Consider the following 26,614-nt stretch of genomic DNA (forward strand, 5'->3'; position numbering starts at 1 on the left):
TATGGTTTATCCAGAGGTTTAGAGTTTAGTGTTTAAGATTTAATGTTTAGTATTTATGGTTTAGTGTTTTGTTGATGGCGTTAAAATATTTAATTTTTTTTTAGCAACTACTACTATTTTTATTTATTTTTATCGAAAGGTTTAGGGGTTGGGATTAAGGATTTAGTGTTTTTAATATTTAATGTTTAATATTTTTGATTTAGGTTTTAGGATTTATCTAAGGGTTTAGGGTTTACCAAAGAATTTATGATTTAGAGTCTAGTGTTTTGCTTACGACATTAAAAGTATTTTTAAAAACAAATTTTGCAACTATTACTATTTTATTATTTATTTTTACATTTTTATTTTAAAAACATAGAATGACTCAAGATATTGGTTTATTTTTAAAAAGATACTGAATATTATACTATTGGTTGGTGAATCTTAGGAATGTTAGATTGTTATTAGACTAATTAATGCATGTTTGCTTCTGTTAGACCAATGAACATTGCTGTTCATTAACATAGAATTATTATCACTTTACTTGTTATATAATTGGCTCTTATTTGATTTAGTTGTCTAATTCGGTTACTTAGTTACTCATCATCATCTTGATTGCGTAGATTACGGAATGTCTTGTTTCTATTTGCTTTCTCTCTCTAGATTGAATTAATTCCTAAATGCTTAATGGAATAGTTGGAATTTGCAACTAAGGCTCTAGGATTTAGATTAATCTACAAAAATGTATTGAATAATATTTATTTTCTCAGTGTAAGTGTATTAAGTATTTTATGTTTTTTTGGTAAAAAATGCATTGCATTATTTTTATAATTTTATCAATAATAAATGATTTAATAGTTTATCAAATCCGAAATATCCGTGGACATTATTTGAGAAGTGATTTATTGATTTTGAAAGAAAAATGATGACATAGTTTAGTATAAAATGTGACATGGCTCTTACCTTATTTTGACATGTACAATTTTTTCTTGATAGAATATCAAATTTAGTTTTACAAAAAAAAAAAAAAAAAAAAAGAATATCAAATTTATTGATCACTATAAGGCACATTTACCAGGGATATGCTATGCTATGCTATAAAAAATGAATGAAAAAACAGTGTCTCAGATTTCATGTTTGACTAAGCTCAAACCATCTTCTCAATATCCCTTGAAGCGGATGACGCCATGCATATCGTAGAGAGGATATATACAATTTTTCAATCCTTGAAGCGGATGAGGACATATACAATTTCACGTATGCAGTTTATAATTCGGGTAAGAGTCTTAAAATACAAGAATAACTTATGTGTATTATCATTAGTAAAAAATTAATTAATAACATAACTATAAATATAAAAAGGTTTCACACCTACTTTAGAATTTAAAAATAAAAAAAACTTGTTGATAATTATACTTCTAGCATAAATAATTAATTTTAGAATTGTACTTTAACTCGATGTAAAAACAACTAATCATTTTTTCAGACTTAGTTTTGTTTTCTAGTATAATCGCCATTAAACATGTTCTTTCAGTGAATGTTACTCGATTTACTGAATTAATTAGTAAATAATTTGTTTTTCTTGAATGTATTTTAATTAAAATCAATTAATAATAAATTTAATTTATAATAAAATTTAAATAAATCAGAAAATATAAATTCAATTTTGTTAAACCAATTAAAACAAATCATAAATATTTATTTTAATTTTTCATACTGAGAAAATAAAATATATAAATATTATTAAAATTCAATAAATAGCTATAGCTTTTAAAAACTATTTACGCATGATACCTTCTAGTTTATTGGAACTAAGCATTAAGATCATATTCTAAGGAAAAAAATGTATTAGCTTTTAGAACGGGTTTAAAAACCTTGCTGGTAAAGCAAAAAAAACTATACTTTTCCAAAACATACATCAACTAGTACAAAAATCAATTTCCATACATGAACTTTCAAAATTTAGTTTTAAGTTTTAACATACATTGACCTAATTTCCGTCAATCAAACGTTATGGAATATGAGTTATCGACAACCTGTAATAAGAAATCGGTCAATTCATACATCAACAGGGGGCCAACAGTCCCAATACATACACTTCACCTGTGCGAAATCATACATCAGCTAATACAAAATCCAAATTCAATACATGAACTTATGAAATCCAGTTTTAATATAAATTGACATAATTTTCGCTAGTCGAACATTACAGAAGATAAACTGTCTGACACATGTTGATTAGGTGAAGTTTTTGTTATATTATGTGGGAATTAAACCGTATTACGTGATAATTGACTGAAAAAATTAAATCATTTAGGCCAAACGATTTGGCTCTCTTATAATTCATTAGTTAGTTTTTCTCTTGATTTTTTTTTGTCTACGACAGAAGCCCTAATAGAGAGAAGACAACAAATGAAAAAATCGAACATAGAAAAACGAGGATGTCTAGCTTATCGAACAAAAGAAGAATTAGGGTTGGATAAGCTAGACATTTTCGTTTCTCTCTGTTCAATTTTGTCTTCTGTTGTCTTCTCTGTTATAATTTATGAATTGCGTTCGATGCTTTGGGACATGCTAAACGAGCTGCGAATCGCGTAGGTTTTTTACGCCATAAGTGGTTCCTCTAGCTTGTAAGATATGTTTTTATTGCATGTGCTTCAATATTTCCGTTCTACTTTCTCTTCCAGATGAACATCTTGTACGATTTTGTCTCGGGAGTGCTTATGTGAACTCGAAATGAAGTCTAATTTCTTCAAATTCGTTTTTCATATTATTTTACTATTTTCTAGCATTTTTGTTGATTACTTGTCTTTGGCTCTGAAGAAATCCCGACACCTGTTAAAGCTTTAATTTTTTCGTAACAAATATTGATAGTGCGAATTTTGGTTTACACAGATGTTGGAGCAAAAGACATAGCATAATTCTAACCAAAGTTTTTACTTGATTAAATGTGTCTCACCTACTATATTCATACAAAGAGGAATATAGATATCCACACCCTCCACGGGCTCCACGCAGTGGCGGACCCAAATTTGATTTTAAGAGGTGTCACATAATTCATATAGAAAAAAATAAACAATCAAAATGCAAGAGGCTGAAATTGAACCGGGAAAATGTCTGTCAGCTGTAGAGGAAAAGACCAACTCAGCTACAGTCTTTTTCCTTAATTGTTATTCAAACACAAAGATATAAAATTAAACATGTGTCAGATGACCCCCTATTCTATAACGTGGATCCGCCTCTGGCTCCACGTATGAACATAAACCAATGACCATACAAAAACAACAAAAATGTAGTTTACTTCTCTGCAGGGTTTGATTGGTAGATCACATGTGAATAGTTGAATTATTTGCGCAGGAGAATTACCGGTTAAATCTCCTTTGGCAGAGAACTTGACAAACCAATGCATAAAGAGATGCAAAGGTCAAGTAATGCGTTCTTGCCAATAGAGATCTCGCCCTGTAATGCATTTTCACCTTTGATGCATCGCATCTTTCCACAACTGTAACCTAAAAGCCTGCTGCATATCTATCGTGGGAGACCAGGAGAAGTATTTGAGAAGAGGGCACAAGCAATATGAGTGAGCATGAAGACGACATCAAAGAGAAGCTGGCCATCGTTATTTCAAATTAAGGGACATTGCTCCGCGTAAAAGTTAACCTGCAAAACATATAAACTAATTTATTAAATAATTTTTACCAATTTTTTTTCCATCGTACATAAATTTTTTTATTTCATTACTAATTTACCATAATGAAAACAGGTTTTTTCGTGTGTCCAACCTTTTTCTTAATATCTCTTGAGGAGGATTCAAAAGTGGCCTTAAAAAACTTGATATTTAAAAAGTCTCCAATTTCCTGGTAGTGTCCTACAACTGCTTAATTAGTTTTAGACATTTTGGTTATGTTAATGTTCGGAAAGCTGTCTTTTTCTTCTTTGAATTTTTGACCAGTGCCATACAAGAACATGGAATCATCAAATGCATCCACAAATTTAACTCATTCCTCTTTGGTGCATGCATGTAAGCAATATAAAATTCTTTTTGGAATAACATTATAGCTAGTGGAAATTTCATAACATACTATCAAACCTTAGGTGACCAGTAGAGCAATAGATTAGAGAAGATAACATAAAAACAAAGCCATAGTTTAGCCGAAAAGATGACAACCCATAGTCTTAGGTGGCAAGAGAGGCTAGTTACCCAAATACAAACCATGATTTAGTTTTTGAGGAGGAATGAGGTAAGGTGCCTTGAAGGAGAGACTAGCTGAGACGTTTGAGGTGTTGGCAGATTCTGAGAGATTGATAAAACCAAACTCATCAGAATCAACTAAAAATACGGTATTAGGTTCAAGATCATGGTAGGAGCTAGCGGAGAGACAAAAAGGTTCATTCTTTGATATGAAAATGTTGACATCTCCAATGTCATTGGTGTAAAATGCATTTCCTTCTTGGTCTAGCCTGAACACAACCAAACCTTTCGTTTTCACATCCCTTGTATCATCATCTACCGTGCTATGCACGTACCACTTTACCAAGTAAGTTATGCCAGCCGATGACTCTACCAAGTGTTCGGTGATGTAAGATGAATCAATAAGGTTGGCTATAATTTTTGTGAAGGCGGGAAGGTTTTGAAAATTCAACTTCTGCAACTTGGGGTTGTCTTTGTGCTTATGGAGATCCCAGGATCCTGTGTGATGGCCTCCAGAGGCTAGCAAGGTGAACATCTGATCTCTTTTGGAAAAGATGACACGAGAAGAGAAAAAACTGTGGTCTGTAACTCTTATGTTGGTCCAGTTGGGGTCATGAGCAGGCCTACATAGGCTGAGCTGAGGTCCTGAGAACTTGACGGCCACAACGCATTCGTCATCCTCAGGAGAAGAAGAGGACATTGCCACGTTAGCAACAACTTCGGTCTGGCAATCAGGCAGAGTTAGAAGAGGTGGTAGTAAAATCTGTTTGGGGTTTGAGTCGGATGCATTTGGGTTGAGGTTGTCGTGGAGAGACAAGACACCGTCCTTCAATGTACCCACCCATCCATGGGCTGCTCCAATTGTTCCTGATGCTTCAAGCAACTCAGAAGGCACTCTCTTTTTTGAAGTCACGACCTCAGAGTTACCAAGATTGGTGAAGACGAGAGTTCCAGAATCCTTAGATGCGCCGCATATGAGGTAGGGAGGCGTGTACGACGCAGAAGAAAAGGAGAATCGTTGTCTCTACAGAGGAATCACCGAAAAATCAAACATAAAGTTATGAAAAAATCAAAATCAAAATAAAATCAAAGATAAAGTTATGAAAAAATCAAAATCAAAGTAAAGTCGCTTACAAACGCATCAATCCGGAGCGAGCGCTTTAAGAGACTGCGGTAAAGTATTCGAGACATGATATTCTAATTAGCTCGAGTGTAGAGGATACCACAAACAAAACCCTAAGGTATGATTACGAAAGAACGAACAGCCTTGCCCTCCAAAAGTTTCCTATTTCACGTTTTACTCCAAAATGTTAATTTCTATTTTTCCTTTTCGTAGTCTCCATCTTTAACGGGAACTACCCTAGGTGATTTTCATGTGTTTTTAAATTTTAATATATAACTAGATTTTGATATGTGATTCCAAAGAGCATGATAACTTTTTGATTTATATTTTTATGTAAAAGTCATATACGTTGTTTCAAAGTGTGAAGATTTCGTTTGCACTTTGATAAGTATACTTGAGAGTTTAAATATTTTAAAGTATCTTATTACATATTTATAATTTTTATAATGTGGTATCTATACTATTAAAGCAGAATCATTCTTATAATTATGCCCCTAACTTTTTCAATTAATTACAAAAATTGCCCAACAAATTAGAAAGTATTTTTTTGTCCAACTAAACAAAACAACTCAATAATTTAAATAATTTATCCATCAAAAATTTAAGCTCATTTCATGTATGTTTACTAACCCGTTGAAATTTGTTTGTGTTCTAACCCTATACCCTAAAACTCTATTCAAATCCTAATTCAATTCAAACCCTATTAACACCATCAAAAACCTGTTGTCCAAAAAACTATACAAAATATATTGGAGTTCATTATAATGCCTATGTCTTATTTAAAATTTTTTTATATGAAGTTGCAAAAATATATTTAATATCATCTTTCAATAATATTAATTATAATATTATAGTATTGGGTTAGCATATTTCAAAATCATTGGTTTTCAATGTTATTGGCTTTTTAAACAGTCAATAATATTTAAATATTTAAATATAAATACATACCAATTTTGGTATATAAATATAAATATAAATATAAAACATAATAAATAGAAACTCATAAATTTTCGGATTCAAATCAAATAAATTCCAAGAATATTCTTTATAACATCCATTTTTCATAATTACTACATACCATAAATTCAAAAGATAATATATAGAAACAAGATTTTCCAATTTAATTAAATTAACTTGATGAACACGCATAGAATATATTGTGTTTGACATGGTAACTGGATTTTCCGAATCTATACTATTAAGATAGAGATATTCGATAATAAAGAGAGGATCCCCCAACTTTCTTCCCAAATTTTTCTGAAAACCTAAGCACCTCGCTTTAAATCAGATCGATATTATAAATAGGTGGCACCAGTTTCCTATTCAAACCCACACTTTCGGTTCAAGAAATAATTAACATGTCTTAATTAATTTTACCGCAAATAATTTTAAATTTAATTTCTTACTGTAGTTTCCAGTAAAAAATTAATTATTTCACAATACTAACATTTTGTATAGATGAAAAATAAACGTAAACATAAAAAACAACTGGTAACAAAAATCATTAAGACACTTGATATACAATTTATGTATAAACACATTTGTTATAATAATAAATATGTCAAAGGAAACAAATCCGCGCTTTGAAAGCGCGGATCAAAATCTAGTTAATGTTTTAAAGTCAGATTCTTATCTGCGATTTAAACTTAAACATTAAATTTAAACTTAAAGTTTAGATAATACAATGTATTTTATTACAATTAATAAATTTTCACATTTGTATGTTTTACTTAATTTTAAAAATCATATTTTCAATTGTTATTCTTTACCTTTTAATAAGTTAGCAGTACAATATAATTGAATTTCAAAAACTAATGTAGTTTTGTAAATTTTTTTATTTTTCAAAAATAAATTTAAAATACAGATCATATCTAATAATTTCATTAAATTGGGCTTGAATAATTTAGGTTTTGTTTACATCCAAACTTTTTAAAGATTTGGGTTTTGTATTTACAAAATTAATCACTTTGGCTTTGTTTTATTAATACCAAATAAGTATGATATGTAATCTGCAGGTTTTATGTCCCAGAAGTTTCTGGTTTACCCGCACATCTAAGGGTGTCAAAATGGGTAAACCAACACAAACCAAACCATATCCAAATGGTTTTAAGCTTATATGGGTTATGATTTTAACCAATCCATTTCACAAATGGATTGAGTCAATCCATAACTCATTTAAGTTAATGAGTTAATGGTTTTAATGGTTAACCCATGAACAATAATTTTATAGCTTAAATGGTTACTAAGTAAAAAATTTTAATTGGGGCTGAAAACAAAAAGAATATTTAGACTTTGATAAATACAATTATATGGTTTTGGTGTTAGAAACAATTTTATTGTTTTTGCAGAGAAGATAATTTTGTGATTTTATAGAGAAAACTATATTTAACATTTTGGCGGAATTTTTTGTTTTAGCGGAAATACAATTTTACGGTTTTGGCGAGAAAACATAGTATTACTGTTTTGGCCGGAAAATACAATATTGCGGTTTTGGCGGGAAAACTTAATTTTGTGATTTTGGAAGTAAATTCAATTTTACGGTTTTCAAGAGAAAACACGATTTTGTGGTTTGGCGGAAAAAACAATTTTTCGGTTGTGACGGAAAACACAATTTTTTCCGGGGAAACTTAATTTTACGGTTTTAACGGAAAAATTCAATTTTACGGTTTTAACGGGAACACTCAATTTAACGGTTTTGACGGGAAAATCGATTTGCAGTTTTGGCGGAAAAACTCAATTTTACGGTTTTGGTTGGAAAACTCAATTTTGCCGTTTTGGCAGGAAAATCGATTTTGAAGTTTTACCGGAAAAAACGATTTTGAAGTTTTGCCGGAAAAACTCAATTTTACGATTTTGGTGGAAAAACTCAATTTTGCAGTTTTTCGGGAAACTCGATTTTACGGTTTTGGCGGGAAACTCAATTTTACGATTTTAGCGAGAAAAGTCAATTTTACAGTTTTGGCGAGAAAAGTCAATTTTACAGTTTTGGCTGGAAAACTTGATTTTACGGTTTTGGCGGGAAACTTAGTTTCATGGTTTTGGCGGGAGAACACTACTTTGTCGTTTTGGCGGGAAATTTTGATTTTACGGTTTTAGTGGGAAAACACAACTTTGTGGTTTGGCGGGAAAACTTGATTTTACGGTTTTGGCGGGAAAACACGCCTTTGCGGTTTTGGCGGAAAACTCAATTTTACGATTTTGGCTGGAAAATACGACTTTGCGGTTTTGGCAGAAAATACGATTTTCTGGTTTTAACGAGAAAACAAGACTTTGTGGTTTTGGCAGTAAACATGATTATGTCGTTTCTGTGGGAAAATGAGATTTACGTTTTGATGAAAAAGATACAATTTAGAGTTTTGGTGGAAAACTTGATTTTATGATTTTGGCAAAATTTATGATTAAATTTGGCTTATTAAAAAAATCAACATATAATAGTTTTATATATATATATGAAAAACTGGGTGTTAACACTGCGGGCTAAGCTAAACTGAGATATCTTGATCCATGTGAACTACAAAAGACGTTTCCTTCCTAGCACTGCGGGCTAAGCTATCCGCCTTCTTGTTCTGCGTTCTTGGTACATAGATAATCTCTGCTCGGAAAAAACTCTCTTTCAGGCTGTTTATATATTTCAAATAACTTGCAAACGCTGGTCATTCTTCTGGTTTTGAAACCATCTTCACCAATTGAGAACAACCCGTTGCAAACATAACCTGAAATTGTCGTAAGTTTTTCATGCATTCCATTGCCCATAGTAACGCTTCCATCTCTGCATGAAGAGGAGAGAGGGAAGCCCGGACATTCTTTGTCCCCATCAAGCCCTCAAGTCCTTCTAAGGTACTGTACCATCCTTGACCTGAAAAAATATCATTATCTTTCCAGGAACCATCCGTAAAACACCATCTTCCTGGAATTGACGGAAGAATCGTAGCCTCTACATGTGGAGTCCTCTTTTTGTCATTTAATATTTGTGCCTAGCCCAGAGTTTTGATTCCGTTTCTGCCAGTTTAAGGGTATCCAGAGGATCCACATCCAGATTACTAAAGACTTTATTATTTCTTCCTTTCCAGATGTACCATAGTATCCATCCAAACTGATGATCCTCCATCTGTGGAACAACTCTCCAAAAGAGATGATCCATGTTCACAAAGAGAGCTTGTCGGAAACATAGCTGGATTTGTTGGAATCTTTGAAAGAGCCTACCTGAAGTGCAGGAGGGCATTCAAAAAAAAACATGGTTGAACGATTCCTCCTCAGCTCCACATCTTGCACAACAGATATCTCCGGGTATCCCTCGCATATGCAAATTCTTCTTAACTGCTACCCACCCTGTCACCAATTGCCATAGAAAATGCTTTATTTTCGGTGGACACCGTATTTTCCAACAATATGCCTTCAAAATATCCACCGTGGATCCACAAATGGTGGTTTTCCTTATCTGGGTATATCCTTTCAACCTGATATCCAGATTTAACCGTATATTTTCCATTATTTGTGAAATGTCATTCTTCTTGATCTGCCATCCGAGTTCTACTCAGTGGTATACTTTCTATCAATTTCACATCATGTGGGTCCACCAAAGCCCGAAGCGCCAGCGAATTCCATCTTCGCAAATGAGAATCAATAAGAGAATCCACTGTAAGGTCTGGGTAAAGATTGTGTTGATTTTTATTAGCTGGTCTCGGGTGAGTGGTTGGGAGCCAAAGATCATTCCATACGGATATAGAGGATCATGTTCCCACCCTTTTGATTAGTCATGTGCTTACCAGAGATCTAGCAGATACAATACTCCGCCAGCCATATGATGGAGAATATGAACGAATCGGATCCAGGGGTGATTCATTCCTGTAATACCGACCTTTAAAAACTCGAGAAAATAAAGTATTTGGCTTCTCTATCAGCCGCCATAATTGTTTACCAAGCATCGCTGTGTTGAAATCAGTGATATCTTTAAACCCTAAACCTTTATCGTCCTTACTAATACATACTTTATCCCATGATTTCCAATGCATTCCTCTTGTATTACCGCTAGGGCTCCACCAAAATTGTGCTACCGCACTCGTCAGTTTTTTGGCAGTAGCCTTGGGTAAACGATAGCAAGACATCACATGATTTGGCAAAGCCGTAATCACTGATTTGATGATCACTTCCTTTCCTCCTTTCGTAAAGAACTTAAAAGTCCAGCCATTGACCCTATTATTTAGCTGATCCTGTACGAAGACAAAAACTTGTATCTTAGAACCCCCAAGACTTTCCGGCAGGCCTAGATAAGTTCCCATCCCTCCCAAATTTTGTATGCCCAAAATATCTCTTAGCTCATGTCTGATAGATTCTTCGATCTTGTGCCCAAATTGAATTGAAGACTTATCAAAATTTATTAGTTGACCTGAAGCTATCTCATATTCCTTTAAAATCCTGAGAATGGTGTGACAGTCTTCCTTTTGAGCTTTACAAAAAAGAGACTATCGTCTGCAAAAAGCAAATGTGATATTGAAGGGCATGCTCTGGACACCTTTATTCCTGTTAATTGTTTCTCCCTCTCCGCCTTCTTAATACTTTCTATCAAAGCCTCGGTGCACAGAATAAATAAATAGGGAGATAAAAGATTTCCTTGACCTAAACCCCTTTGTGGCACAATGAGGCCCCGAGGTTGGCCATTTAAAAGGACCTGATATTGAACCGATGATATACACTCCACCATTAGCTTAATCCAATGATCATGAAACCCCATTTTCTGTACTATTGCCTTAATAAACTCCCATTCTACCCTATCGTAGGTCTTACTCATATCCGTTTTGACTACCATATACTTTCCTTTACACGCCTCATTAGTCCGTAATCCATGAAACATTTCCTGTGCTATAAGAATATTATCAGAAATCAGTCGCCCAGCCACAAATACCGATTGCGTTTCTGATACGAGAGAGGGTAGCAACAACTTCAAACATTGACTCAAAACCTTCGAAATAATTTTATACCCTACATTACATAAACTGATAGGTCGCAGCTCCGTCATCCTTGTAGGTCTCTCTGTCTTTGGAATCATACATATATTAGAAATATTTAACCTTGAATCCATTTCTCCAGAAACCAAAAAATCATTCACCATCTCCACCAAATCTCTCTTAATAATATGCCATGAGTGTTGAAAAAAGAGAGCTGTCATGCCATCTGGTCCTGGTGCCTTCTCTGGATGCATCAAAAACAGAGTCTCTCTGACCTCATCCTCTGTCGCTATCCTCAATAATCGTTGATTCATTTGTGGAGTTATGCCTGGTGTTACCTCTGAGAGAAAATCGTCAAACTCCGATGGTGAAGTTGTAGTAAATAATACTCAAAATAGTCAACCGCAACTTTCTCTACTCCATTATCCTCTGTAATCCAATTTCCCTCAACATCATATAGCCCTACGATCCTATTACGGACCCTTCGTTGCTTAGTTAAAGCGTGATAGAATTTTGTATTGAGGTCTCCAGATGAATACCATATATTTCTACTTTTCTGATGCCAGTACTCCTCTTCGTCCTTGTATGCCTCTTGCAACTTCCTAGACACCTCCATAATATCCTCCTCCATAATATCCTCCTGAGATCTAGTATCATCTGTTTGTACCTCTTCAAGAGCTTTCTGTAAGTCTGATATTTTTTCCTTCCCATAAGGTGGATTATTTTTCCTCCATTTGGCTATTTCATGGCGGCAATTACTAATTTTTGCCACTATACCAGTTCTTGTTCCTTCACTATTATCGGACCATCCCATTGTAATTGATTCCATAAGGCCTTCTTGTCCAACCCATCTCTTATCAAATCTAAACTGCTCTTTTCTTCTGAGAACTTTATCTTCTAAGTAAGCCACCACTGGACGGTGATCCGATGCCACCATCCCTAATATTATGTATAAGAACAGGGGAATAGCGTGTGCCACTCCTCATTCGCTAATGCACGATCTAAATGACATCTAACCATTACTGCCCCTTTTCCTTTGCCTCTTCTTCCTTGCCATGACAACTTATTTCCTTTGGCAGGAAACTCAAGTAAACCACAATTCCTTATCATATTGTTAAAAGGAACAAATGAGGTCGCACTTCTCAAAGCTCCACCTTCTTTTTCATGATTTCCTGTGATCTCATTTAAATCACCAATAATAAACCAAGGTTCGGATCGCAAAATTCTATATCTAGTTAAACGTTCCCACACTTGTTCTCGTAGGCCTTGAACTGGATCTCCATACACAAATGTCATATATACCGTTTTCCCAAGAGCCACTGCTTCCACATCTATCATTCGATTACTTGAATATAAAACATCGACTTGATACTCATTATTGTAATAAAGTGCTAGTCCACCACTTCGTCCCACTGGATCCACTGTGACCAGATTATCAAATCCGAAATGAGATTGAAATTTCTGGACAAACTCAAACTCTTGATTTGTCTCCGATAAAAATAAAAAAATCCAGCTTATTTTTATGCCATATCTCCGTTAAATAACTTATAGTCCACTTACTTCTCATTCCTCGGAAATTCCAACTTAGTTCTCTCATTTAAAAAATATATAGAAAGGCTCCTTTGAGCTGACTAAATTGGGTTTAATGATACCCTGAATTCTCCAACCCCCATAGTAAGTAGGTTCTCCTCCACGTTAATGCCTTCAAGCTTATTAACTTTACTATCTCCCCATCCCATAAGAATTTTCCTTGAAACCTCCAAAGAAAACACCAACTTCCAAGTTTCTCACAAATTTTCCAACATATGACCAAACACCAATATAGAACGACATTAAATAAGATGAAACAATCACCATAATGATTTATCAAGACTAGAAGCAAGAAGAAATAACCAACAATTCCATTTTTTTTTCTCCAATCCGTAAACATGTGTGGACCACCAAACCTCATAGCAATCACAACAAGGAGGCACACATAAAAATCATAATATCCGTTTGGTTGAGCCCTTTGTTGACCACTATAGACACCAATAATTTGCATATTCCCGAACCTAGAATAGGTGTAAGGTGATCTTACTTGTGTTTGGTTTGATGAGACCAAACACTCCACTTCTCAGACACTGAGAACAACCTCAAAATAAAACCTACGAAGTCTAATAACAAAATTATTATCCATTGGTGCCAATCCTCAATCATCAAACTTAACCATCTGGGAATTCTTTTTATGTCATTCCTTTCCAAAAAACACCATACCAAACAATCCAAAACATAAATTTTATTCCATTGCATACGTAAAACATGACTTATTGGATACCACCAAGCATAACAGAATAAGAATGAAACCATACCAACTCCTAAAATAGAAGAAACCAAGATGCTCATAGAGCTTATTAGAAAGATTAAAAGCTTGAAAACAGAAACCATGCCCATAACCTGCTGGCATAACCACTCAAGTAGATTGACTTGATTCATAAAACTAGGTTTTTGGTGGCCCTTGTTTGGGGTTTGATGTACCCTTCTCCTCCAACTGTTTAGAACAACTGGAAACATACCCCTGCGGATCTGTGATATTGCCTTGATGGTGACCGATATCCAGATCCAAATCCAATTCGAAAGTATTGATGATTTCCTCCATCTTCCGGATCCCTTCCTTCCTTTATCCAAACCAGAACCGTGTAAATCCTCTGAACTCGATCTTGTCAGATCTCGATCTCGTTTTCCTTTCTTCCCCACATCAACCTTTTGAGAACAGACCACAGGTATTGGAGATTCCGAATCAATTCTCGGATCCCATCCACGAAAAATCATAGAAACCCTAAATCGCCGTTTCAATCGTCATTCGCCATTCGCCAGAGAGCTTTTTACATAACAAATTTATATATACTAGGATTTGTGCCGTTAGCAAAATTTCTATATTATTTAGTATTTAGTATTTAGTATTCTTTATATAACCTTTGTTATTATATTGTCTAATTTTTTTTATTATTATTAGGGATATATATCCCACCACATCGGGAATTCTAAAAGACATTAAGTAATATATAAAAGGTTAGGGTCAATCTACTAATCACCAATTGGTTTTAAGTTGGAAGTTCATAATTAAACCTGAATCTAACATGACATCAGAGCCCAGATCCTAAATACCATAAACTCCTAATTAAAATTTAAATTAACCCTTCTGACAGGGTATAAAGATCGTGATTAACTCTTCCAACCGGGTATAAAAGTTGTGTTAAACTCGCTCGACCGAACATAAATGTCCTAAAATTCCGAGATTTCTGGCCAATAAGAGCCATCATCTCGAGGAAGGATATTAGTGATATATATCCCATATCGGGAATTCTAAGGGACATTAAATAATATATAAAAGGTTAGGGACAATCCACTAATCACCAATTGATTTTAAGTTGGAAGCCCATAATTAAACCCGAATATAACAATTACCAACTCTTTCAATTGTATTTTTGTAAAGGAAACAAATGTTATTTCTTGCATGTGTTTGGCCATTTTTTCTACACTATTGTTGAATAAGAGTAACATGTCATCTTTGCTACTTGAATTTCGTTTTTGGAATTATTTTTGTGTCCATTTTTTTTTTAAATTCATGCCATTTAACGTATGTTCTAATTGTTTTCTCTTCATGTTCTTATATGTGGTATAAATTTTTTATATTGATTAATTATAAAAAAATTAATACTATATGTGCTGTGATTTTAAACTTATATAACTTAGTTTTGTTGTTTTTTTTAACAACTTAGTTTTGTTCGTTTATTATCATTAATACACACTTTTTAATTTGTTTGTAGTATTAGCAGATGGTAGATCTGTTTTCTATGTTGTTGCGATTGTATATTATTGTTGGTTCCATATTCTTTAGTGTCACCAAAAGCCTTGTAACTCTCAATCATTGTTGTTATGATTATTTGATGCATCTTCAACATTGATCTCTTTCTGTTTTGTTTTGTTTCCATATGAAATTCTCTAAATATGTTTTCCAAACCTCCATATCTCTCATTTATAACATTATTATTATGCTAGATAGATTATTGCTACACAAACATGCCATTTGTTTTAGAAATTGTGTTATTGTTTTGAAAACACCATCGGATTCTTTTGATGTAGTGAGTTTCAACGTTAATCTTTGAGAGACATCTTGCCAAGACTGTTATATATTGTCTTTGATGAATGTGATGTGTGTACAATTGGTTATTTTCAAAAAAAAAATCTAGTTTAATGATCAAAAACAGTTTTTTGTTTGAAGTAAAATTTTTTAGTTGTATTTATTTGATGAATGGAAAGTGTATAAGTTGTCATATTTTTCAACACTATATATTTTATTGTTTTACTCTATTAATTTATTATTTTCTTGTTATATTGCTTTGGTTTTTATTTTAATTTCATTTTGATTTTTTAGTAGGAATATCTTTAATTTTAATTTTTCAAGTTGTTCCGTAAATGAATTAATGATTGATTGTTAAAGTATAATAGATATATTGTTTATTAGTTGTCTGGAAACTGTTTATTATATTTAGTTATGTTGAATTAATATAAAATTTCTTTTCTAATAATTTGTGCCTTAATTCCTCAATGAACAGATGAAGAGAATATAACCGAGGTTATCAAGCAAGCCGCTAAAGACAGTTTTGGAGCTGGTGTGTTTGTGATTCTCATGACCAGTCATGTACTCATGTCACTATCATAGTCGCTAGCCAGTGCTTATCCTGCGGCAAGGATCTAAACCCCGATGGTTCCAGTCTTCCAGAGCTTGTGCCATCATGCTTTTCCTCATTTACTGGTATCAATTCCGATAACTATGAAATGGTGATTACGTTCTCTCTTCCCCCTCCACCTTTTAATAAAGCATACTCTCCTTTTGCCTTGATTCCTGCAACATATTTCTTTCTTGTCTTCGTAACTTGTTATGTGACCGGAGGATCAAATATTATCAGACATACATTCCACGATGGCAAGACTATGGAGCCCACCGCAAGCAGCTGACCATTTTCCTTACTTCTTTCTGGCGTTATTAAAGCTTCTTTCAGGTGGTGAAATATATAAACAACTCCAATGGCTGTCCAGGTGTTACATTCTTTCCATAACTGTCTGCCATGATCTCCTCTACCAATCTGATCACAAAGATAATGATAGGAAAATGACTCTTTACTTATGAAGTAAACCTTAAAGCACATTTCTTGGGTTTCAAGAGAGCAGCCGATAATATTTTGCCATCTCTTTTCAAAGCAACGGAATGTGTTCAGCCGCAAGAAACGTATCTGTAAAAAGGTTATTGATCATTAAAGGTTAACGCTTCTTTACATGAATGAGATCCTCTTTTAGAGATCTAAAGATAATTAAAGTTTAAGGCTTTACAACATGCAGTTTAACAAAAAAAAAAAAAAAAAAAAAAAAAAACATGCAGGATATTTTTGTCAGAGAGAAGATTAACTCTCTGTGGAACTATTTTGCTGATCTTGTCATTGTCACCTAACCCGAGTCTTCCGTGTTCTCTCTTCCGCAACCGTCCACCTAGCTAAAAATTAAAAGACCAAACAAATAACTATTCTTGATCAAAAGGAGGATCTAGCACATGGTGAGAATGAGAAGGAAATAAACTTTGAGAACACTTTTTAATATCTCTCCTTTACCAGTTAAAGAAGTTGAATGCAAGCCACCCGCATCAATATCAACCTAAAAATGAGTTTAAAGAGAGATAAGTTGACAACAGAGTCCCCTTTTGAAGGTTTTAGTGAGTAGAAAATGAATCAATAAAAGGAAGAGAAAGAAACAAATCAAAGTGAGATCATCGAGGCCTTGGACTTGGACATGATGAGGGGTCGTGCGAAGAGCCTCCCATCTTATTCAAGAGCCACATTACAAAATGCTCCGACAGAGGACCTTGAACACTGGAACAAATATTTGTTTTCTTCAGTAGAGAGGAAACCAAAATCGAACATTCAAGTAGTAGCCAAATAATGCACCAAATGCCTTTTTGTGAGTTTTAATTTTAATCTATACAATGTCATGGGGAGGTCACGGATGACCCCAAGTCCACACATAACCTTCGCGTATCAAACTATAGAGTGAGTACCACCTGCAGCAATCTATTAAGAAGATAAAACCTCAGATGGTTTTTTTATTTTGTGGCAATGCAGAGAGGTTTAGAAAATGCGGTCGTTACCTGTCGGATCATAGTTACCGGGTACAACGCTAAGGTATCACAATATCTCTTCGCACATGACCCATCTCGCCTCCCAAAACCTCAGCAAATGAACCTCTGCAATGTTGGAGCAGCGCCTATCTTTCAAATCGGCAAGGAGGATAAAGGAATTCGCCATCGCAGTAATCCGTAAGTAGAATAGACTATTCTTATTAATCTCATCGAAGCTGTGCTGTTCATGGCTCAAATTGAGGATATTTATAGTCGAAGCTTGAGTCGGTTATTTTGGGGATGCTATGAAATCGATTGAATGATGCAGAGTGGAAGAGTAGGTTAATTACGCAGAAGCTGGGCGCAAAATAGGAATTAATGCGCCGTTATGGAGAAGGGAACGTAAAGACATTCGTCGATCACAATTTCCGGAAGTTTCGTCGTCAGCAAAGTGACGAAGGGACAAACATCATTACTGGGCCTGGAATCTAAAAGTCCAACCGAAATCATTAAAACGAAACACAACGTATAAGTATTAGATGCCATGTGTCATCAAACGCCCTATGCCCTATGGAGAGAAAAAAGCCTCATTTATTGTATAAGATACTGAATAATTGGGTTAGATTTAGTTCGGGGTAATTCTCTTAGATAGAGGTTTATGTCACAAAAATAGACATCAAAAACTAAAATGACTAAAATTACATTTTTTATTTTTTATTTTAAATTTTTAATTTCTTTTTTATTTTTTAAAATTTGAAATCCTATCCCCAAAACCCCACTCCTCAACTGTAAACCCTAAACCCTAAATCCTAAACCCTAAACCTCACCCCTTAACTCTAAACCCTAATGTCTGGATTAATTAACCCTAGGGGTATAAGTGTATATTTACTTCTTTTAATAAAATATTTAAGTCTATTTTGGTCATTTTTGTTTTTAAAGTTTATATTTATGATAAAAACTTTTTTAGGTCTATCCTAGAAAATTTCTCTTTAGTTTATTAAAATTTAGTTATATATATGAAAAAATAAATAGAATTTGGTGTAGTAAAATTGGTTTAGAAATTTGGTTTGGTTATTTTTTGTTTATATATTTGATTTGAGTTTTTGTTTGTTATAAATTTTTATTGGTTTGGTTATGGATAACTCATTATCCATTACAATCTAAACCATTTTAACCTAATCCACTGAGTCCATTAACCCATTTAATCCATCAACACATATGTACCCAATTATTCTATCTATTAAAATCCATAGTTTTGATTGGTTTGGTTGACCCATTAAATTTTATCGGTTTTGACACCCCTACGGCACCTACCTTAAATTGTGTTATTCACCCGTGCACCCGTCCTAAACTGCACAGATTCATTACAATTATTTTCTACAAAACTTTAACTTTTGACATTTTGGTTTGTGTGTTAATATTTTTGCTTTGGTACATACTTTCTCGTTTCTAAATAAATGTCAATTTGACATTTTTCGCACAAATTAAGAAAGTGACGAAAATATATGTAAATTTTTATTAATTATACTTCTCTGACCAATAGTATTTGAGATAAAAAAAATATTTATAAAATCAATACAGTTTTCAATTAATTTTCAGTTAAAAATAAGTATAATTTGGATTGCAATTTTAAAATGACACTTTTTTATAACAAGAAAAAAAATTAAAATGACACTTATTATGAAACAAAGAGAGTATATATTATAAAGTTTATTAAATTTTAACATATTCTAAAGACATACCATGTAAAGAATATATTAGATATTTCGATACTTTTTCTAATATTTTTATTTTTGGTGTATATATATATATTTAAAAATATTAATATCATAATATTTTATTTTAAAATTTTAATTTGATTTAACCAATGTAATTTATATAATGAAGATACATTAGAGTAACCCACTAATTTAATATGTTTCATTTGAAATAAAATATTTTAACTTTATTTATTGCGGCACTCAATATTTATAAATGGTTTGAAAAGAAATCTAGATGTATATCTTTTAGAATTATAGTATTCAAATAGTATAATCTCAAAACTAATGTAATATAACAGATATTAAACGTGTGGCGTGATCATATTTATGATTTGTAACCAAATTTAATATCATTTATTAATGTCATTTAACAATATGAAGTTAAAAGAAAAAACAATTTCTATCCATTAAAAAGAAGCAATTTGTCCTGCTTAACACTTTTTTAAAAGTCTACGGCAGTGTTAAAAACGAATAAGGATCCATTTAATACAGATATATTGGACACTAGTGAAATTAGTGATCTCGTAACAGGTGCCAATTATTATTTTTGTTTAGAAAGGTGATGGAATGTGGAAGTGATAAATCTCCAAAATAATAGATAAGAATACCGCAAATAGCGTCATTGCAACACCCATCAAAGGGGTCGTTCCCCATCCAGGAGTTATTTTACCATATTCAGAATTCAACGGTTTCAATAACTTTCCTACAGTAGTGCTTTTTGGACCAGATCTAGAACTATTTTCAACATTTTGTGTAGACATAAATTTTATTTTGTATTCATTACGATACGTTGACTTTGTATACTATTCCGTTGTAAATAAACGATCTTAGCGTAGATCCATTGTGGTCTTTCAATTATATAATAATGGAAACAACAACTCTAGTCGCCATCTTTATATCTGGGCTACTTGTAAGTTTTACTGGGTATGCTCTATAGGTCCAGTGGTTTGACTAAGTGTTCATTAATGTTTGTACACCAATAGGTCTGAGTTTTGATTTCCAAAGAAAACGGGAGATCTATAGCATGGTGCAAGGAGTACCGTCAAGCATAGATCATATAGGACGGTTCAGGTGATGCAGTCAATACGTGAATCCTCATAAAACATGTAGAATTGTTGGCTGTAGAATCGTTTGTAATATTTTCGTAATTTATAATAGCATAATTATGCAGCGTTAAAAAAAGTGATGGAATAGGCTTTTAGGGGATGATATCACATCTAATTCTGAATGTCTCGTACTTAATTTGTGATTAATTTTTTTTTAAATTTTCATAAGATTTGGCAACATTATATTTTTAGCATATATTATGTTTCCAAATATTATGCACAAATTATTGCTATTGTTTAGGTAACATGCAAACTAAAATATTTGGAAATATAAAATGCAATTCGAGTTTTATATTTATTAGGCAAGTTTATATGTTAATATTTGCCATAGTTAGACTAGATTTTAGATTTAAAGATATGTTGTTATTAATATTAATGTATTTGATTAAAATATTATAAGGTATAGTTTTAAAAAAAAAATATTTTACCTAAAGACAAGTTGGGTCTACCTTTGTGATTTTGTTTTAATAGTATTGACTAGGTGAATATCATTAATTTATATTAAGCATATACATCAAAACAAAACCTTTTGTTTATTTATAATATTGTTTTAGTAAATAGTACATAATTAAATTTCAATAATACTGATACAAATATATAATATATTTAAATATAAATATTTATTATTGAGACTTTTTACTTATATGATTTTATTAACATTTGTATATTTGCTGTAAAAAAAATTTAAACCACTGATCACAAAATTTTCAAAGTGAGATTTTTTCAATAAAAATTTTAAAATTAAAATATTAAAGTCTCAATACTTTTTCAATGCAAATTTTGAAATTAACATATTTGTGTATTTTTATATTTTATATAATTTAATTTAAACGATTTAAATATATACATATATATATAATATGAATATTTATTATATCAGACTTCATATTCACATGATTTGATGATCATCTGTATCTTGTTATAAAAAAAAATTAAACCATTGATTACAAAATTTTCAGTGCAAAACTTTTAACATTTTTAGTAATATATAGTCGTTTAAAAAAATTCAAAATATAATATATTAGAAAAAACAAATTTTTTATTATATGGTTAATATAATTGTTTATTTTTTTTCAATAATGACAAATTAGCCAATAAAAAGGAGAATAAAAAAATTATTATTAAATCTTTATTATTCAAAATCATTAATTGTCATATATATGTTAATCATATTAGGTAATTTCATACTTTTTTTTAAATGTAGAATATTCTGTTGTAAACTACTAATCAATACTCCCTCTGTTTCGATTTAATTGTCGTTGTAGGGAAAATAATTCGTTTCAAAATAAATGTCATTTTAGAGTTTCAATGAAAAATTTATTAATAAAATTCTCTACTTTATTTTACGATTGGTTGAAATATGGTTAGGTGTATAGGTAATTGTGTTTTTGTTTTGGAAATATACAAAATAATATGTTCTCTTAATCTGTGTGCATAAACCTAGAACGACAACTAAAATGAAACGGAGGGAGTATGATAGTTAGTTTAATCTCCTATATATTAATTGAGGAGTATTACAACCTTTGAGTGTTGACACGTGTCATGACTAGGATGATACTCACTATCCTTAGAAAAATAGGTTGGTTAATTTAAATATATATTATATTTTTTTATTAATTAACTATCAAATTGATTAGAAACGTATAAAAGAATATTATACATTCTTTCCTTAAATAAAAGCTACAAAATTACCTAATATGATTAACATATATATGATAATTAATAATTTTGAATAATATAGATTTTATAATAATTTTTGTATTCTCCATCATGTTTGTTTAATTTATATTAATAAAAAATTAAAATATCACATTAACATATAATAAAAAATCTAAAGTTTTTCATATATGTTATGTTTTGAATTTCTTGAAACGATTATAAATTACTAAAACTGTTAAAAGTCGTAGAATAAAAATTTTGTGAACAATGGTTTTTTTGTTATAAAAAGATTAAATGATCATTAAATCATATGAACTTGAAGTATCATTTAATAGATGTTCAGTTTAAATAAATATATATTTGTATATATTATTTAAATTAAATTATATACCCAATATAAACATAAATATGTTAATTTCAAAATTTACATTGAAAAGGTTTTGAGACTTCAATATTTTAATGTTGAAATTTTCTTTGATTTAAAAAAAATGATTATAAAATTACTAAAACTATTAAAAATCTCACATTAAATTTTTTATGATTAATGGTTTAAATTTTCTTGTAATAGCAAATATACAAATGTTAATCAAATCATATGAGTAGAAACTAGAAAACTTTAATTAAATATTCATATTAAAATATACTATATATTTATGTCAATATCACTTAAATTTAATTATATACCATATAAAATAAATAAAATGAGTGGAAGCACTGTATCCTACTGGTTAAGGTTTAAAGGCTTTTACACCCAGGTTTGGGGTTTGAATCTCAGACTATACAATTTATTGCAGATTACAGAAAATTCTGGTTTCAAGCCCTGGAGAGAGCGATTTATTAAAAAATTATGCAGACTACGGAAGAAAGACTTACAATGGATCATCAACATCGTGCAAGTAAATCTGGTTAGGCGTGGATCTTCATAGGACGGCTCAGATGATGCAGTTAGGCGTAGGTCCTCATAAGGCATGTAGTATTGTCCGTTGTTGAATCGTCTATGTAATCTTTCTCATATCATAATTGTAAGATCATAATAAATCAGCGTTAAAAAAAATGATTGCTTTGATTTATTTACTTTGAATTATCTTTGTACTCTAGTTTAATTATATACATAATATTTACTCGCTTCTCAATTATTAAATATATTTATTATTTCATAATACATAAATGAATAAAAAATAATTAATAATATGTAAGAAAATAATTTGTATACATAATATTCATTCCGCGCAATGCGCGGATTTTAGCCTATCAAAAAGTATAATGTATGTCTAGATGAACCAACCTATTTTCTAACGATTCTAAGAATCATTCTAATGATAACACGTGACTACAAAAAATATAATGCTTCTCAATTAATATATAAATAATCTCTTTTTACTTTCTTTTATTGACTATTTTCAGAAAATCAAACATATTGTAATTCTTTTTCAGATTTGTTGACATATCGTACAAAACACTATAACATTACTTTTACTGCTAATTGATTAGAGCATCTCCAATGGTTAACTTCATTTTTTTTCTTCAAAATTTGAAGTTCTTCAAAAAATGAAACAACATGCTCTCCAATGGTTTGCTTCATATTTTTCTTCAAAATGGAATATTCTAAGTATATTCTACCACCACTTTATAATTAATTATTAGTAACACTTTATACTTTTTCAAATTTACTAATGTTACCCATCTATTTTGTTTTAACATTAATTCGACCCAATTACTATCTATTATAGATTAATAATTATTATATAATAGAATTATTACACATAACATAAATAAATAAACAAAATATTTTATAAAAAGCACTAGATACATATATCGCTTAAGTGATTAAAAATGTATTTTAAAATAAAAAAATGAGCTTATTTTATTCTAAATTCTTTTCAATCGAACATAAAATTCGTTATTAACATTCAATTAGATAAAAGTAATAATGTAAAATTTGAAGTTAATTGGATGACATTAACACTTTTAATTTGTTTAAGTAACAAATGGCAATAATACTCAGGAGGTGATACTAGCAAATAATTGGATGACATTAACACTTTTAATTGGATGATATTAACACTTTTAATTTGAAGTTAATTGGATGACATTAACACTTTTAATTTGTTAAAGATAAAACTCAGGAGGTGATACTAGCAAATAATAAACTACGGTCCCGGTCGGCCGTTGGTGCACATGTGGAGAGGCAGATCACATGGCGTAAGCCGGTGAATGGATGGTGCAAATTGAATATTGATGGTTCCTCTAAAGGAAATTCTGGACTAGCTACAGCATGTGGGGATATGCATGATGAGGATGGAGAGTGGAGAGGAGGATTTACGATCAATATTGGTATTTGCTCAGCCCCATTGACGGAGTTGTGGGGTGTATACTATGGCCTCTGTATAGCATGAGATAATGGGATCAAAAGGCTAGAGGTGGAGGTTGATTCCGAGAATGTGGTGGGCTTTCTTAAGACATGAATTCATGATTCTCATCCCCTGTAATTCTTAGTACGTTTGTGCTATGGCTTCATATCAAGAGACTGGTTAGTCAAAATTTCGCATGTGTACAGGGAGGCTAATTGTCTAGCAGATGGATTAGCTAACTATGCGTTTTCCTTACTTTTCGGTTTACATTATTTTGAGTTTGTTCCGGAGCATGTTGCTTCCATCTTGTTGGATGATATCCAAGGAGTTGCTAGATCTCGACATATTTGATTGTAATGGATTTGGATTTGAATAAAAAATAGGGGACTATCGTCCCCTGCCACCTACCAAAAAAAAAGTAAAAAATGACAATAAATAAAAATTATGGATTGGTTTGTAAATAAAAGAGTTTTTCTTCAAAAAAATGAAGAACTGAACAGTATTTCTTCGAATTTGAAAAAATATTGTTCAATTCTTCAAAATTTGAAGAAATGAAGAAAAAAATGAAGCATCAATAGAATAAAAAATGAAGCGAAAAGTGAAAAATGAAGCACTATTGCAGATGCTCGTAGTAGTAAACTAGTAGCATATAATATCCGACGCTGGACCCATGGACGAACACGCGCTCCCACGCAGGCACGCACAATGGACGCTGTGGTTGTGGAAGAGCCATGAGATCTTAGTGAACTGTAAGAAAACACTCGAACTGGAACTGGAAGACCCCTTCCATAAAAAGGATTGCTGACACTCAAATATTTGATCGTAGCACGTGTTAGATACGTATATAAAAAATATTTACATGGGCAAGCTTCAAACATGTTTTTCTAAGATAAAAAAAAATGTTTTAAGCTAACCATATGTTTAATTTCTTATACCTGCATCTGCATAACCGTGCCTTCCACAATGAGGCTCCATCGATCGACCCTTGATTTCATCGTAGTTTTTTTTTCTTTTTTTTTTTTCCCAAAAACGATTATATATATAAATCTGTCCGAAATCGGGAATCAGATATGGTTACAAGCTTGTTTTGAACAAAATGTCGAAATCAAACTATTACAAACCTAGCTTCGCCCACCCACTAAACCCGGCACATTCCGATAGGTTGTTTTTTGAAATCATCCGACATCGGTAACCATTCTCAACCATCAACGTGACTCTCGGGAAAGTGAGGTTCTCCTCGTTTCTTCGGTGCCGGGAGTTCCCTTGACGTTTCCGAAGTAGATAGTTCCCGATGATCTCCACAAAGCTTATAACTTTCTCTGTCAATGAAGCACAAGACGACCGAAGAGGAGAGTTCAAATTCATACCATTGCCTTGCGGATGCCACCAAAGCCGGAATGAAAGAAACGTCACACAACGCCTGAACCGCTACCCTAAACGAGTAAGCACTCGCTTCAGCCATCAACGAGATCTGTACAAATACGGGTGGTTTCCACCGCCACGACCTGGAAAGCAGTCCCTAAACCTGCTAGAAAGGTCAGCTACACCACCATAGAACACTACGGCGCCGGGATGTGAGCTTGGACAGGATGCGGCTCGGAGACGGCGAATGACTCTCCCGAGAACCGTCTACGCATCCCTGGCCTTCGAGAACCAAAGGACCACTTGCTTGACCGCTATCAATTCAACCCCTAAGCCAAAGGATTGATACCACGAGGAAGAACAAGAGACTTAACTCCTCAAGCGAAGCCATCGCAAAACTCTCAGAGAGAACTAAACAGGGCGCCGGGAGTGAGAGCTCCGAAGAAGCTTCAGCGCATCTAGAGATCTTCTCAAAGCCATAGACGACCCGTCAAAGAGTAACTAGAAGCACATACGCGACGAATCGAGCAGGACACTTTCACCACGATTACATCCGCCCTCAACGTCGCCTCCGATTCCAACCAAGACCGGAGCACTCCTGGTAACGGCGAGAGGTTACCGGAATCTCTCAGACCCGAAGAAACCCTAAGTAAACCACCACCATCACTGAACAAGCACATAACACAAGATCTGCAGCAGCTAACCACTGATATCACTCAAATTACCAAGGAGTGATTTATACTCTCTCAAATAAGAGGTCGAGTTGTAGTACTTAGGGATCGAATCCACATGGAGCTTGGGAACCTAATAAATCTAATTATGTTGATTAAGCTAGGTTGATTATGATTAAATGTAAAAGACATGTTTGTGAGCAAGTTAATTGCTCGATTGATTGATTGGGGTTTGATGGAAGGATGGTTGCTAGATCTAAGGTTTCTATTCAGGAAATCAAGATTATAATGATATAGATGCATAAGATGTTTGTTGGA

The 26,614-nt window shown here is 32.5% G+C and overlaps 1 long non-coding RNA gene across 1 annotated transcript; it reads right to left on the reverse strand.

Annotated features, from left to right (window-relative positions):
• Positions 1-16,613: 16,613 nt before the first annotated feature.
• On the reverse strand, positions 16,614-18,712 carry LOC125590241. The gene is made up of 3 exons (XR_007326541.1): positions 17,418-18,712; positions 16,885-17,340; positions 16,614-16,769 (listed from the first exon to the last, which is right to left on the reverse strand). It is a non-coding gene; the product is annotated as an uncharacterized LOC125590241 (long non-coding RNA).
• Positions 18,713-26,614: the final 7,902 nt, after the last annotated feature.

This window comes from Brassica napus, chromosome C7 (genome assembly GCF_020379485.1).
Source record: "Brassica napus cultivar Da-Ae chromosome C7, Da-Ae, whole genome shotgun sequence".
NCBI lineage: Eukaryota > Viridiplantae > Streptophyta > Magnoliopsida > Brassicales > Brassicaceae > Brassica > Brassica napus.